At 38.1% G+C, this 18,123-nt stretch overlaps 1 protein-coding gene across 1 annotated transcript in view; it reads left to right on the top strand.

Annotated features, from left to right (window-relative positions):
- The window catches only part of Macrod2 (mono-ADP ribosylhydrolase 2), a 1,850,149-nt gene that overhangs the window by 23,470 nt on the left and 1,808,556 nt on the right, over window positions 1–18,123 (top strand). The window lies entirely within an intron of this gene.

Here is an 18,123-nt window from a genome sequence, read left to right as displayed (position 1 = left end):
TGACCTCCTGAGCGGTGGGTTTTGGACCAGGTTTACAGGACCAGGCATGGATTCCTTTTTTTTTTTTTTTATTTGGAGGATACTTTAATAAAAAGTGGTTGGTTATTGGAATAATCTTCATGATGCTATTACAATATTGGGCAAATCTTGTCTGGAAAGGTTACTTAGTGTGCAACTGGGTAATACTATTACTGGCTTTTCTCACCCACCAGACTGTATAGCACCTCCTAGCATTATGAGATCTAGCAAGCAGGAAGTTTTCAGGTCAGTTCAAGTTTGATTTCTTGATGTCCTGTAACCAAAGTATATGGTGTCTTTGGTCATGGGATCTTTTTTTCTTTAACACACATTTATTTAAACAATAAAAATTCCCCTAAATCCAGCATACACCCAGAGCAGTGCGATGCTTTAAGAGGTTCATAGTGGTAGAGCATTTGCCTATCATGCAGAGTCCTACATTTAATCCCCCAGAGGTGTTACTGATAGCCACCCACCCACAGTGCAGTAGATTAGTCAAGAGCTTTGTAACCGCTGTAGACCCAACACAGGTTAGATGATGAACAGATCTGTTTATGGTGATCAACTGTGACCTAGGTACCTTTAGACTAACGAAGATGTTTCTTAACTACTCTGTGTCTGTTTTACTGATTTTCTGTTTGGTTGGCTTTTCAAGACAGGGTTTCTCTGTGTAGCCCTGACTGTCCTAGAACTCACTCTGTAGACCAGGGTAGGCTTAAACTCAGATCTTCCTGCCTCTGCCTCCTGAGTGCTGGGATTAAAGGCTTATGGCACCATCTCCCGGCCTTGTTTTACTGATTTTCAAGCATGGTATATGGTTGTTGCCTACTTAAAGTTTAAGCCTATCCCTTGCCACTTGGTTTTTGGTGGTCCTCAGCAGCTCTTTGGTAGTCCATCTGCCAGTTCTTTTCATTCATCTTGGTAAAGTTGTCCAAAATCTGTACTGCCTCTGGACTGTGGTCTTCTTAGATGGGTGGGATTGATGGTGGACAAATTCTCTAGGGCTCAGAACTGGAAATAAAAGTGGTAGTTGCTGGTGGCTACTTAGGCCTGCAAAGCTACAACAACAATCATGGTGTATTCCACTCACCCTGTAACATTAAAGAGAGAAAAACACACCGGCCATTTTTTTTACTCGGGTCCAAATCATAGTTAACACCCACAAGTGTTTCTTCATCTGGAATTTAGAAACGTCACCTCTTATTTCTGAATGCACATGTCCTGAAGGTCCCATCAATTTCCAGGTCAACATTTCTCTCTCTAAGGTTGCCTTTGCTACCTGATCCAGCTCTTCCCCACCCCCACCCCTGCTCCCCACCCCCGCCAATAAACTGAGACCACAGGTTCTATGTTCTCTTCAGGATTCACCTATACCATAAAGATCCTGCTTCTAAGAGCTAGAAGGAATCATTTGGTAAACAAGTACCCAGCTGGACAGGACCATACCCCTGGTGCAGCTTGGGTTCTGACTCACATGGCCTGGTAACCACAAGGTGGACAGGGAATGAAGCTGAACCACGCTGTCTTGGTGTGTTTCAGGAGCTCCATTGTCCTCAGCTCCTAATGAAGCTATTTGAGCCTCTTGTGGTGGGAAGCACCCTGAGCACCATAAATCTCCCAGGGGGTAGAATACATCTCCAGGCTTAAGCGGCTCAGCCTGGTAGTGTGGCAGAGCAGGTGTTCCAGAACAGCCATAGAGATGGGATTCTTTAAGTAGTAGAATGTGGTGATCAGGGAGCAGCTGCTCAGGGCAGGCAGGAGGGCACTGTGTTGGGAGTCCATAATCCTACAGTTCTCCAAGTCCAAGGTCTTCAGGGTAGCTTTGACTGTCTCTAGCAGAACTCGGAGTGGGCTCAGGACTTATGTTGGTCAGTATGACACCACTTAGGTCCAGATGTTTGAGCTGACAGATGCCTGGACACTAGGTCAGGGACTTCAAGTCTGATTCTGAAAGCTCTCAGTCAGTGATAGAGTCTCCAAGAGGACCTTTAGGCACCTAAGCAATTGGTCCATCTGACCTTTGAGAAGGAGACCAAGTCCAGGGAGAGCTCACAGAGAGACACTCCAGCTTGAGAAACTGAGAGGTAAACTGGTTGATCAACTGCCCCTTCTCCTCAGGGGGAAATGGGGACAGCTACATAGATAGGAGAGAGAAGGAACTTGTGAAGATTTCTCATTTTGGCCCATGTAAGGAACAAAGCTGGCCAGGGTGGACAGTTTCCAGGTGCATCACACTTCCATTTTCTCCATATAATCCAGGTGCAGCATTTCCAGAACCTTCATGATGTTCTGGAGAACTGTCGTGGAGATCTTCAGCTTCTTAGAGTCCAGCAAATCTTTCCTCCCTTCCAGCTACAGTAAGAGGTAGAACAGGCATGCATCTAGGGCTATTGGCTTGAGGCACATGTCTATAAACACGTTCAATGACTTCTTGGACCTCTGTCTTGTGGTTTTTTTTCTTACGCTTGACCTCTAGAGAGCAAGCAGCTGCCTGATCTCTAGCCCATATGTTCCAGAAGTCCTTGTGCAAAGTATGCAAACCCTGAACTCTCAGTTTGCGACTCCTAGGGTGAACCTTTTGGTCAAGCAGTGTATCAGTCCCATCCAGTATGGTTCATAAGGTCTCCAGGTAGGGTGCCTTCATCTTCATCAGACCCCCGAGTGGGAGACAGGGGAAAGGCCAGATCTGCACCATCGCCTTCAGGATCATAGACTGTTTGTGACTGAAGGCGTCCTGAAGAGCAGAGGGAAGAGCTCCATGGGCAGGTCCTGCAGACCAGTGATGGCCAAGGACTCGTCCCTCAGCAGGCTCCGCATTGCCAGCTGCAGGAGTGTGGGTGTGGCCTGGAAGCCCATCCTCAGGGATCTGCAGGGAGATGATCCGGAGGGTTCTCAAGCTGTCTGATGGAGCCACCAGGATATGTAACCAGGATATTCTAGCTAATGGTACCACCCGTCAATGAGCAAAGGCAGGAACTGGGGTCTTTGGTTTGCGATATATGCAGAGAGCCAGTGATCCACAATAGAGTCTCTATGCTGAACTCCAGAGGTCAGGGTTTTCCTACTGAAACATAAAAAAATGCCATTGTACTGTACTTCCTGGCCATCTGTAGAATCTTCACCATCTTTTCTGATGGGAAAACTAGAGAATGTCAGTAGTCTGTGTTGTTTGAAGGGTCTTTCCCAGTTAGTAACTTATAGGCAAGTAGTCCACATCAAGCACTGAGAATTTAACTTAATAATCCATTTCCATTCTTGAATGTTAACTATGTTCAAATTCCTTCTTAAAAAGAAATTATATTTTAACTTACAAAGTGGTGGGTTTTCTAAGTTTTTAAAATACACACATACACACTTAGTTTTGTTAACTCACTCCCAATGCCTTTTCTGTCTTCCCAACCCATCCCTGATAAACTTGTAGCGCACAGTATTGCTCTACTCTATTTTGATAACACATGCTCTGCTATTTCCTCTCCCCTCTTAAGCCTCTTCTTCCTCAGAAAGAGTGATTTGTATTAATTTTATACTAAAATTTGACAAATTGATCTCAAACTTAGGAAATTAATATAATGATATGAAAAGAATCTTATAAATTGATTTGTATGATAAAATGAAATGTGGGGATACTGTTATACAATGAGATGTGGAGATATGAATGAAGAACTGAAACAGGAAAAACTGGCAAAAATCAGATTAAATAAGTAGACTTTCATAAATTAATTTAAGAAAGATTAGTTTAAGAAGTACCCCAAACTATTCCATAGTTAAGACCTTAATGTATATATTTAAGCTATTAAAGTTATTAGCTTGTGTCTAATTCAGCCTGGTAAAACCTGAACTCATCATCTTTCTGAGCCCGATGGCCTTTGCCGTTGTCTGGAGAAATGTATCCAGTTGTTCGAAGTCTTGTACTACTCCAGTCACAGCTGTATCACTTCCTCTATATTGTTAAGTTTGTTTCTTTTTAAACGTCTTCCTTCTATTTGTATCACTCTTATGGTAAACCTTTTTTGGGATGGCAGCCTCACTTATACACTAAAGCTCACCCAATCTGTAGTCTTCTCCGAAGAAGCTAAAAGAAAAAGCAGATCAAATTGACCCCTGCCTCCCTTCCTCCCCCTCGAAATTTATCTTCTATAAAGGACTCATTCGTGGGCCTTTTATGACTGGGAAAGGTCTTTGAAAACACATAGCTTTGCCTTCATCTTACCATGGTATCTTCTAGCAAGTTTGGAAAATGATCCTGCCTTGAAGCCATCCTGAGCTCTTCGTGTTTATGGTTTTTAACCTGACACACATGTGGCTTTTGCTGTAGTCACCTCTCCAACATCGCCTCTCCCCACGAACCTTTTTTATATAGGAGTATTCAAAACACTTTTATATTTATTTTAATTGTATGTTTACTTTTTCTTCTATTAGACCGAAAGCTTATCAGCGGCATATACTGCCTTATTTTTTCTTCTCTTTGTAGTATTACATCTAATAATTGGTATAGATTGATATTTGTGGAAATAATTCTTGTAGCTCTTAAGTGATAGGAAGATAAAAATTGCATTGTGAAAAACTATTTCCTGCCTTGGATTTTGAATAATCATTTAAATTGGCCTTTATGAGCACAGTGTTTCACAGTTAGTAAATACTTAGTAAATGATGGATTAGTTGATCAATTTGAAATAAAAATTGGATGTAAATATGATGGTGTTTACAGTTTTTATGTTCTGTTTTCATTCTGGTTATTACAAGAAAATTCTGCAGCGCATATTTCCAATTCTCTCTCTCTCTCTCTCTCTCTCTCTCTCTCTCTCTCTCTCCCTCCCTCCTTCCCTCCCTCCCTCCCTCCCTTCCTTCCTGTCATTTTTTTTTATAACTTTTGTTTGTTTGTAAGCATGAGTAGGTCAGAAGACAACTTCTAAAAGTCAGTTTTCTCCTTCTGCCTTATGGCTCCTGGGACAGAACTTGGGTGACCAAATTTGGCAGCAACTACCTTTACTCACTGAGCATCTTGCTGGCTCAGTTGTTTGCTTTTAAAACTAACTTTGAGTGGAGTTTGTTTTTCTTTTCCTCAGTAAATATCCAATTTGGTTCTCTTTTCTTAGCCAATACAAAGGTGGTATTTCCTGTCTGTGTCTTGGTTTATAGAAGCCATTGCAGCTGAGATGTAGAAAAGACAAGGTAATCACTGGAAGAGAGTATGACATTGTCCTTCCTGTGAATAGAAGATATTGCTGTTGGAACACTGGTGAAAATTGGAATTGCCCACTTTACTGAATTGCCAATTAAATGTAATATTTAATTAGTATCCCCTTTTCTAGGCTGAAAAGTAGATGTCATTTAGATTTAATTGGTGTCTGCTTGAAAAGTTATTAATTGGTAGTCTTAGATACTTTCATGTTGTCTCTGTGTGATACTAATTTCTAGTATGATTTATTCAAGATTCACTTATTCTTTCATTAAATAAGTACTGTCTGTGGCTGTAGTTCACTGGTAGAAGGCTTTCTCAGCACAGGAGCCCTTGGGCTCATATATAATGCTGCAAAGGAAACAACAACAAGCCAAACATGTAGACAAAGTATTGTGCAAATAATGTTCATCAAAGCTGTCAAGATAAGCAGAAACAGCTTCAGAGACACTGAAATGTTGTACTCTGAGAGTCATATCTTACCCTGAAGTCAGGAGAAAGGATGTAGTAAAATTGTATTAACTACAAATCTGCTTTTCAACAACAACCTGTAAACTCCTAATGTTCATCTTTTCGTCATTTTGCAGGTAGGAAGTTTGACTCTCGTTGAGAGAACGAATTCATCGTTAAATACTGTTCTTTCTACTTTTGATCCATAGAGACAAGTTTTCAGATTACTCATTAGTGATTGCACAGCTCTTTCTCTGGTAGAAGGGTTCACTTACAGTTCTGAAGACTTGAACCTCTCACTCCCATCCCACCCCCACAAGTTCAAACAACATCAGGCACTTCAGCTACCCACGACAGCAGCCCTCCTACCTTGAAACTGTATAAAAGAGTCTGTCAGATGGCTTACCTTGTATGATGAATTTTCATTTTCCAGAAATAGCTCAAGGTGAATATTCCATTTGATAGTGCTTTCTAGTTGAATTATTAAGTGTTCTTGAAATAAAATTGCCAGTCATCACCAGCTTTTTCTTGAAATAGGATCTTTAAGTTTAGCTTTCACATGTTTATTTATGCTAATTTGTATTTGTACTGTAAAGGCATAAAAGTGTGTCTTTTATTACTTCCACGTAGAAATAGACCTCTCATAAATAGAAAACTGCAGTTTATTCTATCAGGGCTGTTGTTGGTTTCCCCATCCCTGAAATCACCACTAACCACTATAACTGCGCATTTTGGGAGGCAGACAAATCTTTACTTTCTGGAGTTTACCGGCTTTAGAAACAATTTTATTTTAGCTGTCACAACACCTTAGCCTGTCTCTGGAATACATGCTGTTTAATGAATGCCTCCCTATGGAATATTCAGCATGTTATTGGCAGTGGTCTGGTATTGGTTCCTGAAACTATATATTCAAGTTCTAATTCCCAGAACCTGTGGTGACCTAACTTAGCATAAGGATTTTTGTCTGTTCATAAGATTAATAGCACTGAGACAGGAGGGCATGTGGGTTGCCTGGTTGACCTAAGTCACTGACCAGTGTCATGGTGAGAAACAAGGGAAGAGACAAGAGCAGGACAGAACATGGGGTACCATGACTACAAGCCAAGAGACATTTGGAACCATCAAAGGGTGAGAGGTGGGAAGGATCCTCCCCAGAGCCCCTGAAGGAAGTGAAATAGTCTGCTTATTGGAAGAAGTTCATTGTTTCCTAGGTTGTGACTCTTACTAGTAGGTAAAGTTCATTGAGTTCAGGAGAAGAAGGCAGTGTTCTTTGATTCTGCAGAGTCATAAGAAAAGTGCCAAACTGTTTCAAATGACTTAAGTTGTCATGTCTGTTGGGGACTTGTTAGGTAAGCTCCTATTAGTGTTTACTGAGAGCCTGCTCCTTGATCAACTGCCTGCTAATATAAGATGGGATCTCTTATGGAAGATGTTTGTAGAGAGTGATTTCTGCCAGTGGTAAAAGCTTTCAAGGATGATTCTTAGAGATTACCAAGAAAACTTAGAGTAGATATGGAAGAGTGAAAAATTCTAAGAGTAGTCAGTTAAGGGTTTGGGTAGATGTGGACATCCCAACACTGTGGAGGAAAAGGCTTACCAAGTGCACATTGTTATAGTAACAGCCCATAGAAGACTGCAGGGCAGAAGATGCACCTGCAAAAATTGCAGGGGCTGTTTATTATAAGAAGTCCTCTTGGCCTTGGGTAGCCCCTTATCTTTGAGATAAGAGTGGTCTCCTGAAGTGGTTAGATTTGACATTTGTAATTGAAAGGGAACATATAGTAAGATTTGAGGAAGGACAGAATTTAAGATTTAAGCCCAAGAAGTCCAATGAAGGAGTCAGCCTCAGTTTCCTTAAAAGATCTAGCGGGTGAGATGGACATGGGAGGTGGCAGTGCTCTGATGCTCGGAGGGAAGTTGGTTCTTTAGAGAAAAGACACAAAGCATGAAGCATGGGTTTCACTCACCCCAAGGAATTCACACTTGAAAATTTGGATATCTGTGTCTTATTAACAGCACCACTGGTTTTGGTGACTGGTCAAACTAAGGCAGCTGCACTAGTACCAGAAAGAGAAAAACGAGCCAGCATTTCTGTGTGATAGTCTGGGCATTGCCTACTGATAGCAAGGAGGGTTAGAAGTAATCATACACTTTTGAGGTATGGTGTTTCTCAGTGCTCTGACTGAAAAATCTATTTATAGGCACATGTTATAGTCCTATATTGGATACAATAATGTTAAATATATATATATATAATAAAATATAAAGATATATTTGATTATTTCAAATGGCAAGGGTTATATATATCAAAGCCACTGTGGAAAACAGTATTTTATGTTTATGCACTTTCACTATTAATCTTACAGTGTCTGCCTTGTGAAACTTCAAGTATTATCTATACATTGTAAGTTAAAAGAAAACCCAAAAACATGGGCATTGCTTTTCTTGCCTAATAATGAAATTGTGTTTTAAACATGCTCTAAAGTTATTCAACACAGGAACATGTTTTGTTTTTACTAACCTATAAAATGAGCATAACGGTGGAGAGAGTTGTAGTTTTTTTTTTTTTTGTAGTTTTTGTGGTACCTCCTCCTTAAGCAATGTTTTTATAATCTTTGCAATGCCGCCCTCTAGTGATGACTTTCTAACATGCATAATTCCTGAGAAGTAGGCCCTGTCTCTGGATTTTGCTAGTTATTTGCCTTAGCCTGTGTTTTTCCCTTCTCACTGAGCAGCTTTGTTTTTTACGTTATGGTTTTTATTATTGAATGACATTAGGGTGATGTCATGAGCTTTGGAGCAAAATCCAAAATTAATCATGAATTTTCACGCTTTCTTGTATTAACCTGTGTATTCCTTAATAATCATCATCTTTATTCAGTTTAAAAAATTTACTCATTGAATGTAGAATTTTCTTATAACATTAGTCTGCTCTGTAGATGAATATTTGTTTTTTAGGCCCTAATTTGTTTTGAACTGTATTTTTGTACTCTATAACTGAATTAATTAGTTTTTTATAGGCTTTTCTGATAATTTAGTTTTCTACTTTCTCTCTCTGTATGTGCATCTCTGTTTGTGTTTGTGTGTTTGTAAGTTTACTGTTTGCTTTCTAGTGTAACATTGACTAGATGCCATTATATCTCTATCAATCCATTCATCATCTATCTATCTATCTATCCATCCATCCATCCATCATCTATCTATCTATCTATCTATCTATCTATCTATCTATCTATCTATCTATCATCTATCTATCTATCATCTATCTATCTATCTATCTATCTATCATTATCTATCTATCTATCTATCATCTATCTATCATCTATCTATCTATCTATCTATCTATCTATCTATCTATCTATCTATCTACCTATCTATAAAGTTTGTCACTATTTGACTTTAAATATAATAGGTGTGTAATTTCTGTAATTTCCTTCATTTAAAAGTTACTTCAAGGCCTGGATGTGACTCAGTTGGTAAAGTGCTTGAAACACAAACACAAAGACCTAAGTTTGAATCCTAAGCACGTATATAAAAGCAGGGCATGATGACATGCATCTGTAACCCAAACCAAACAGATCTCCAGTGTTTCCTGGCTAGTCAGTGAGTTATGGGTTCTATGAGAGACTTTGTCTCAAGAAATAAGGTTAAGTTATAGAAGAGCAGCATTTAATGTTAACTTCTGGCCTCTGTGCACACACACACATATAATACAGAGCATATATTATAACAAAAATAAAAACAAACTTTTTAAAATGATTTAAGGTATTTTAAAATTTTGAGATTTATGTGGTTAAAATGTTGCTAGAAGAATAAAGCTTGTGTACTTTCCTCCCAAGAGTTTAATTTTCTTTAGAAAAATTTAAAGCGGTGTTTAAAATGTTTTCCAGCCATTGAGGATCATAGTGTTCTCTATATGGGTTATGAGGTGTTGCATGTGTGTGTTTCTCAGATATGCTTCATTTATGACTGCTTCAGACATTGTTTATTTATGAGAATTATATTAAAGTTATGCATTACTGTTGTTTGCTTATTATTTTCTCAGTTCCTAACATGTTTTAGTTATACATTTTTGATTCTTAAAAAGTCTGTTATTGATACCTTCATAGTGGGTTTTACTGTTTGTTAAATAACAGTATCCTTTTCAATAAATCTTGCAGGTTATTTGACTAGCCAACTGGGTGGGGGGAGGGAACTTGACCCTGTTTCCCACTGTGCATAATTATTAAAAATTTATATGTGAAAATCAAAATAATGAAGCCTCAAGATACCTTCCTTGTCTTCAAGTAGGTTAACATTTCTTTCCTTTTTAAAGCATAGAGAATGTGTTACTGTCTGTAGAGAGGAGAGTACTGGAGTTCCTTCCAGCACTTAACCTTGAAGAAAGGAAGCATAGAAAATGTTTCTTTTGAAAAAAATTGTCTTTTTTATTTTCTTCTAGGGTTTTATGATTTTTTATTTGTGTCTCTTCGTCATGCATATATTTCTTGTCATTGCTTTTCAGAATTATATAACTTTTTTCTGTATTTTTGACCGTTTCATACACACATAATTTATTGTGATTATATTCAGCTTCCTTTATTACTTTCTGTCATCTTCCTTCCCCTCTTGATCCCTTCTTCTCACCTAGTCCCCATTAGAGAAAATTACTCCCTCTTTCCTAACACCTGTAAACAGTCATTAGCTCTTCAGGATGGAGTGGAACCTCATGTCACCTCCTCTAGCCTAGATGGGAAGTTGGAGGACCCAGTCCTGTGTAAATATCTGGCTGGCATCTGGATGGCAACATTTCAAAGCAGTCTTTGCCATCATCTGGCTTATAATGTTTTCCTCCCCTTTCTTTTGTGATGTTCCTTGGCACTTGAGTCAAAGAGTGGTGGTGATCTGTTATTTAAAGTTGAGCACTTATCGGTCACTCATTCTCCCTTTTTTGACCAGATAGGAGGAGTCTCTTCATTAGCCACCATCTCTTCAGAAATGAGCTTCTCTGCCTCTTCCCGAGAGCTGCTCTAGTCTGTGGACATAAACATAAATATGTAGAAGGCAGTTTGATATGCCCATTTAGGGAAACAATAGTGTGTCCTGCTTTGACCTATTTCCTCCCCTACCATATGCTTTTGTCAGGGTTTATTCTATCAGGCATGTACTATATCCCTTCAGTCAGAATGACTATTTAAGAAATAGCAGATTCTTGTGAGGTTGTATGGAAAGGGGAACTCATATTCAGCATTGGTAGGAGTGTACAATGGTACAGTCACTATGGAATTCCATATGGTGGTTTGCCAAAAAGTAAATACAGAATTTACATATGATCCAGCTAACACTCCTAGAAATATACTTAAAGGACTTTATGATCTGTGACAAATAGACCAGCACATCTATGTTCAACAGGGGTCTGTGCAGTAGCTAGGAAATGAAACCAGCCTAGATGTCTACCATGTGAATAATGATACTGAAAATGATAGACATTTACATAATTCAATTATAGTCAGTCTTAAAGAAATGAAACTATGAATTTTTCAGGAAAATGAATGCAGCTGGAAAATACTGTACTAATTGAAATAAACCAGGCATGGAATGACACCGTTCTTCCTCATATGTGGATTCTAGTTTTGGATATGGAGTTCTGTATTTAAATTTGAGTCAGTATCTATAGGGGCCAGGAAGCAAGAAAGGGGAGGTGAGCAATTAATGAGGAAGATATAGTAAAACACAAAACGTGGAACTGTGTGTATTGGGGTTAGATTGGGGATACTAGGCGTTAAACGATCAAAAGGTAAGTGGAGTTGGAAGAGGGTTAACAAAAATAAGGATTAGTGATAAAGCCATATATAAACCTGCTACTTTATAAACTAAAAAAAAATCTTAAAATTATGCAACAAAGAGAGCTTGCTGCAGAAATTCTCCTCGTGGTTAGATAATTCTGCCTCCGGAAGTCATAGGTTATTAAACAAGAACCTCAGTGCTAAGTGTGGGATACCTCCCCTTGAGTAACTGGCCAGAGAGGTCACAGAGAAGGATAGATGCTATTGCCCTTACTCTTGGATGCCCAGCAGAACTAGATAATCTGGTAAGACACTGTACATTTAGATTACAGGGCACTGAGAAATCAAGGTGGAACTAAACAAAGACTTCCTCCCTATTGGCTAGCTTTCATCATGCCAAAAGGTGCTCTACAGGTAGCTGGGAGAGAAAGCTTACCAAGGCCTAGCTGTAGACCATGTGTGATATAATACCTACTCTCTAGGCAAGATATGCCCACTTGTGTAATAATGGCATGGCTGCTTTTGTGATTGGGTTTAAAACTCATTCTACAGGAGGAAAACACATATGGTGGTTTAAGTCTGGTTAAAAATATTTCCTAAACAGCATGGAAAACAAAACAAAGCAAGTCTTCAATAGCATAAAGGAAAGGATTTATTACCTTTGCACACTGACAAGATTGTATCATAGAAGAAGACACTGGAGAGTGCTTGCACTGCATGTGCTGACAAATAACTTTGTCTGTATTCATCAATCTGAGGAAGACAGAAAACCCAGCCAAAAATGGGAAAGAGAATTGAACAGTTTAATAATAGAGGAGACTTAAATGGTATGGTGGTTAGTTTTCATGGCCAGCTCGGGTGGAGTTAGACACCTAGAGCTATGGCTTTGAGGTTTAATTGTGGAGGGAAGACCCACCCTGAATGAGAGTGGCGCCAGTCCAAGGCTGGATCCCTGGCTTCATTATAAAAGAACAGAACAGAGACTGAGCTTAACACCAGCATTCATCTTTATGGACTTCCTGACTGTGGGTACACACGAGCTTCTGCTGCCATGACTTCCTACCATAATGGACTATACCCTGAAAGCAGTATGCAAAAGAAACCGTTTCTAAGTTGTTTCTTGTTGGGTGTTTGATGACAGCATTGAGAAAAGTAATATAAACGGCTAATAAAAGTGCTAAAATTACTAGTCAGAGGGCTAATTCTGATTAAAGCCATACTAAGATAACCTTACAAAATTAACTAGAACTGTTGAAAATAAAAAGGGTAGAAAATATTACATGCTAGTAAAATATGAAGGCCAATGAAACATCTGTGCTGCTGCTGGGAGCATAAATTGGGAAATAATTTCTGAAAATTATCCAGCATATCTTCATAAAGTTTATGTTTATGTAGTGCATATGTCCAACAATTTCAGTAGGAATTAAAAGATAACCATAACAACACATAAGTCACTTTTATTGTTTTTATTAAGAAAAACCTGAAGATAAAAATGTTCATCGATAGTAAAATGGATAGATTGCATGTTCAAGTCAGAATCATACAGGCATGAGAATAGCAGTAAAAAACAAATTATAGCTGTATGTAGTAGCAAAGAAATTATGCAAACATTCTGTTGATCAAAGTAAGCCAACACAGAAGAGCATGTTGTATATTATATGGATATGAAACTCAAAAGCAGGAAAATCTAGAATGAGACCTCAGGACAATGGTTCCTTTTGTGAGGAAGGAAGTGGTCTTGGAGTCTTTTATGTTTAGTGATCTATTTCTTAACAGGATGAGTGGTTGCATTGGGACACTGACTTTGGGATCGCTCAGTGAATTATTCATGGCCTCTTGACACTTCTCGACCCTTCTGTATGTATATTATGATTCTGTAAAAAGCTCATAGAAAACAAAATGCTTCTTCAGTGAGAAGGCAATTAACTAAAGTAACAATTGAAATTCAATACAATGTCACCTGTATTTTATCTCCTATCAAAAGGTGCCAAGGTGCCAAAAAATAAAGGTTCCTCGCCAGCCTCACACCCAGTTCCACTTCTTTGTCTTGCTTGGATTGCACCGTATTCTACAAACAGCTCCTCTGCACACTCAGTAAATGGAAACCGCACAAGCCGTGTGCTTTCTTTCCATGAACGGCCATCTTAAACTTTTCATCTGTTGGTGTAATATCTATAATTCTTTAAAACACTTTACTGCTTTCTTCATTTTATTACTTCTTTTTTTAAAAAAAACTCATTTGAGGAATCTGGCTCATTTTGTATAATTTAACACTTAAGTTTTTAATGTTTTCTATTGTATGCAGAATGCATTCTTTTATGTTTATGTATCCCAGTCTTACTTTATTTGAAATTTATCATGTATATATGTTCATGATATGTATGTGTGGGGCTGCACATGCCACAGTGCATGTGTGATGGTCAAAGGACAACCTTGTGGGCTCACTGTAAATCAGGTTGCCAGACTTCTGAGGCTTTACTTGCTGAGCTGGTCCTACAGATCACACACCTTATTTTCAGTTTTACTGAAAATTATTTTTGAAAATTTCTACCTTTTTATTGATGGTGTTTATGATTCAGGGTAAGCTTTAATTTACTTTTAACTTTGCATTTTACTTAATCTCAAGAGTTAATGATGGTTGAATTAGCTGGGGAAGGAGTTAGTTGTAGACTTATCCTCAGTTTTGTGGCCTTGCTTACCTTCATTAATTTACTTACTCGAAACTTTCTTATTTACTGAATAAAAACAACACAAAGTAAAACAAAACCAAAGAACCTCTGTCTCTGCAAGCTTTGGGGCAGGTGACCAATAAGTAGTATATTTTTCTATTTTGAAGAATAATTGGAAGAGAATAAATCAGATGAAGTGATGGAGAATGGCCAGAAGCAGGTGGGATTGAGACTGTCTTAGAAACAGAGAAACGTTCTCTGTCTTATGTCAGAGAAACATTTTGAAGCAGTGCTATTTACTCTGAAAGCTGAAGATTAGGAAGCAATGTAGAATAAAGATTACTCCAGGCTTGAGGGTAGCCAATGTCCTGGTGAGGTAATGTATGGCTTCATGTGTATTTGCACATCTGTGTGTGCTCGTGTGGAGGCCAGAGGTCTTCCTCAGTCACTACACCTTTTTGAGACATGATCTGTCACTGAACTTAGAGCATGCAGATTCGACACGACTGGTTGGCCAGTGAGCCCAGTATTCCTCCTGTCCCTGACTCCCAGTATTATGGTTACCCGAACTACCTGCCATGTTCAACATTGTACATAGATGCTGAGGGTCTGAACTTAGGTTCTTATGCTTGGGCATCAAGACTTTACCCACTGAGGCATCCAACCCCAGGTACTCCATCTTTAAAGAACAATGGTTAATTAATGTTTACTGATTTTCCTTCCTTCTTTTCTTTCTTTTTCTTTTATTGTACTTGGGCTTGAATATAAAGCCTTATACACACTAGGCAAGTACTCTGGACTGAGGTATATTTCTAGACATTTACTTAGATTTTATTTTGGTAAGGCAATCTCACTAAGTTGCTCTGGCCTTTGATTCACTTTCATCCTGCTTAACCTCTTCAGTAGTTGGTATTTTTATGTGTCTGCACTGCTAGCTTGCTGGGTTTTGTCAGCATGTGAAATATTTGAAATGTAGTCATGAACAAACAGATAATGTTTTTGTTGACATAATACTTACATTTTACTTAGAACAGGGAAGCAGAAGGACAAATTCTTCCAGACCTTGTTAGTGCTATGAAGAAAGTAAAATGGGTACTGCCATAGACTGAGGAGATGACACTATAGGTAGGACAGTAGCAGAATGCTTTCTAAATGCTGACATTGAACAACTTGGAATTTGATAGTAGATACTCAATGAAAATTGTAAGAGAACCTAGGGCCAGGTTTCATTTCAGTTGTGACAAAGAGATAGAAACCTGTGTAGGATCGTGTAAGAGTTTATTTATTTATTTATTTATTTATTTATTTATTTATTTATTTATTTATTTTTTGGTTTTTCGAGACAGGGTTTCTCTGTGGCTTTGGAGCCTGTCCTGGAACTAGCTCTTGTAGACCAGGCTGGTCTCCAACTCACAGAGATCCGCCTGCCTCTGTCTCCCGAGTGCTGGGATTAAAGGCATGCGCCACCACCGCCCGGCTCGTGTAAGTTTTATATGGCATAATAAGCTTAGGCATTTTCCTTTTCCCCCAGAGCAGTGGAAAACTGTATTATGGCATATGAATCATTTGCTTAAATAAAAAGTCCAGTAGGTGAGAGCATAAAACCGAATGGAAGTTATTGTTATGAAACAGCTCAGTGTGGATGTGGTACTTGCTCTTTTCCACAATGTTGTCTAAAGAGTCTGATTCCTTCTGTCTTAGTCTTTAATACATCGGATATGGTGTTATGAGTATTTATAGTTTACATCTCCCCAATATCTACCTGTCCATGTTTCTGACCATGGAAAGAGGAGAAAATGGCTAGCATTTTTCTTTGAATCAGAACAGGAAGGGGCAGATGTCTTTGGTGGAATAAGGACCATTTCAATTCTTTTTCTTAGTTTGATGAACATAATGCTGGATATTAAATAAAAGCCTTTCTTTTTAAGTGAATTGATATTTTTAAAAGACAGCTGAGTGTCAGTGAAGTCAGAAAGTCAAGAAAACATTTAAGAGTATACAGAGGATATAGATGTGATTTCTGGTCTTAGAAATCACTTAAGATGCGCAAGAGTGTTTGAAATGGGTTAGAGGATGGGGAGCATGTGCTTATACATACACTCAAAAGGAGAACCAGTGTTTGTGTTAATGCTTTTAGTGCCTACTACCAATCGGTTCATATCATGGCATTCGTCCTCAGGTTATTGTGACATGTTTATGGGTTGACTTCTTTTGAAAGGAACATTTTAGTATATGTATGCAAGTAATATTCATTGAGCTTTTGTATATCTTGGTTAAATTAATTTGGTATAACCTTTGTTTCCTTGATTCTAATATTTGAATTTGTTGACAGATTTAAAAAATATTCAATATTTATGTCCTTACTTAGATATCTGATACCTTAATAATATAACCATGAAAACACTGTCAAGTGTAGTCTTATGCACTGACTAAAATACAGACAAATTATGTATTTCTCATGCTTTTGTCACTTTAAAGCTACCACACTGTTCATTTTATTATATCAGAGAACACACCTATGCTTATGCAAAAAGGATACTTTGCTAACTATGCTGGGTTTTTCTTTGAAATGTATTTTTGTGTGAACACATTGTTGGCTATATTGGTTAGGGTATGTCACTGATGTAACGTCTGCTGCTAAAGAGTCTTACAATTCAGTTTGCTCCTTGTTATTTGAGATATATGTATTTGTTAATGTTTATTTTAAAAATTGTATATAAATATATGTAATGGTTTCAAAACAGCTAAGCAACTTTATAAAACAAAAATTGAAACACCTAAAATGGGCTGTTAATTTTTTCTAGTACTTTGTGGTGATTGAGAAATGCTTATGATTTTATGTATAATTTCTTTAAGTCTTATATTAATCACCTGCAAATCATTGAAGGAAAAGTCTGAGAGCTTATTGGCTTAGAGATTTAGAAAGATGAATATCCAGATTCTCTAGGAAATTTGCTTATTTCTCTGAAATATCCTAAAATTGGGATCTTATAATATTCCTTAATGACTGAAGTTGTACTTGTCCCCTCTGATGTGAATCCTCTAATAATGTTGCTATCTACACATAGTTGTACAGTCCAGCCTCAGCAGCATCTTGAGCCCTGCTGGCCCGCATCTCTTCCTTTATTTGTGACGATGTAGAGAACTTCAGGAAGATACTTTGAGTCAGCAAGTTAAGAGTTTTAACTTTGTGTGGACCTTTTTGTCTGTTTGAGACAAGATCTTACTGTATAACCCTAGCTTGGTTTGCCTGGGTCTCCCCAACATAGATCCCCCCATGAACTTGCAACCACCTTCTTGAGTTCTGAGATTGTGGCCATACACCACCAAGCCCAGCAACTTTTATGTGTTGTGAATGAACATGCTGTACTGTTAGAGTTCTAACCTTACTTAAGAATCATTTTCAAGTCTGCTAAATGTAAGATGCCTTGAGCCCTCCCCGGAGGAATTTTGTCTGCTTCTTTGGAATACAGTTGGTGAAACTATCTTAAAGGTTACAGAACAAAAGACAGAAGCATTAGGTTTAGTGATTTGTGAAGCAGGAAATTAAAATACCATGTCTACACTGTTAACACTTCTGTATAGGAACTTGGATTAGTTTTGTGTATGACTCTATTATTCACTAAAGTATTTTACATGATTAATTTGAAAATTTCTTTTATATTGATCTGTTTATTTTGTTATTCCCCCCATGTTGCATTCAAGCTTTCTTGGCTTCTTTCAGTAAATGAATATTTACCATGTGTCAGTAATTATGCTACGGATCTGGAAGAAGTCAAGAATGGAGAAGACATTGATCTAGCCTGGAAGGTCTCCTCTCCAAGATTGAGGATCATTTGTAAAACAATAGTCTGCATAACACACAGAATGGAGAATTCCAAAATGCCCTCATTGGTTCCTAAAAGAAATAGGAGTTTGCAACGACATGGAAATGTTAAAGAACTGGTCTTATTAGGGCAGGATAATGTATAAATCGTAAGAATAAGATTAATAAGACAGGCTAGTGCCTGGAAATTTTATCTATTGATTTAATTAACTTTTG

Source organism: Arvicola amphibius, chromosome 5, assembly GCF_903992535.2.
Source record: "Arvicola amphibius chromosome 5, mArvAmp1.2, whole genome shotgun sequence".
NCBI classification, from domain to species: domain Eukaryota; kingdom Metazoa; phylum Chordata; class Mammalia; order Rodentia; family Cricetidae; genus Arvicola; species Arvicola amphibius.
The sequence above is the reverse complement of the archived record's forward strand: the minus strand, read 5'-3'. Positions and strand labels throughout refer to the sequence as shown.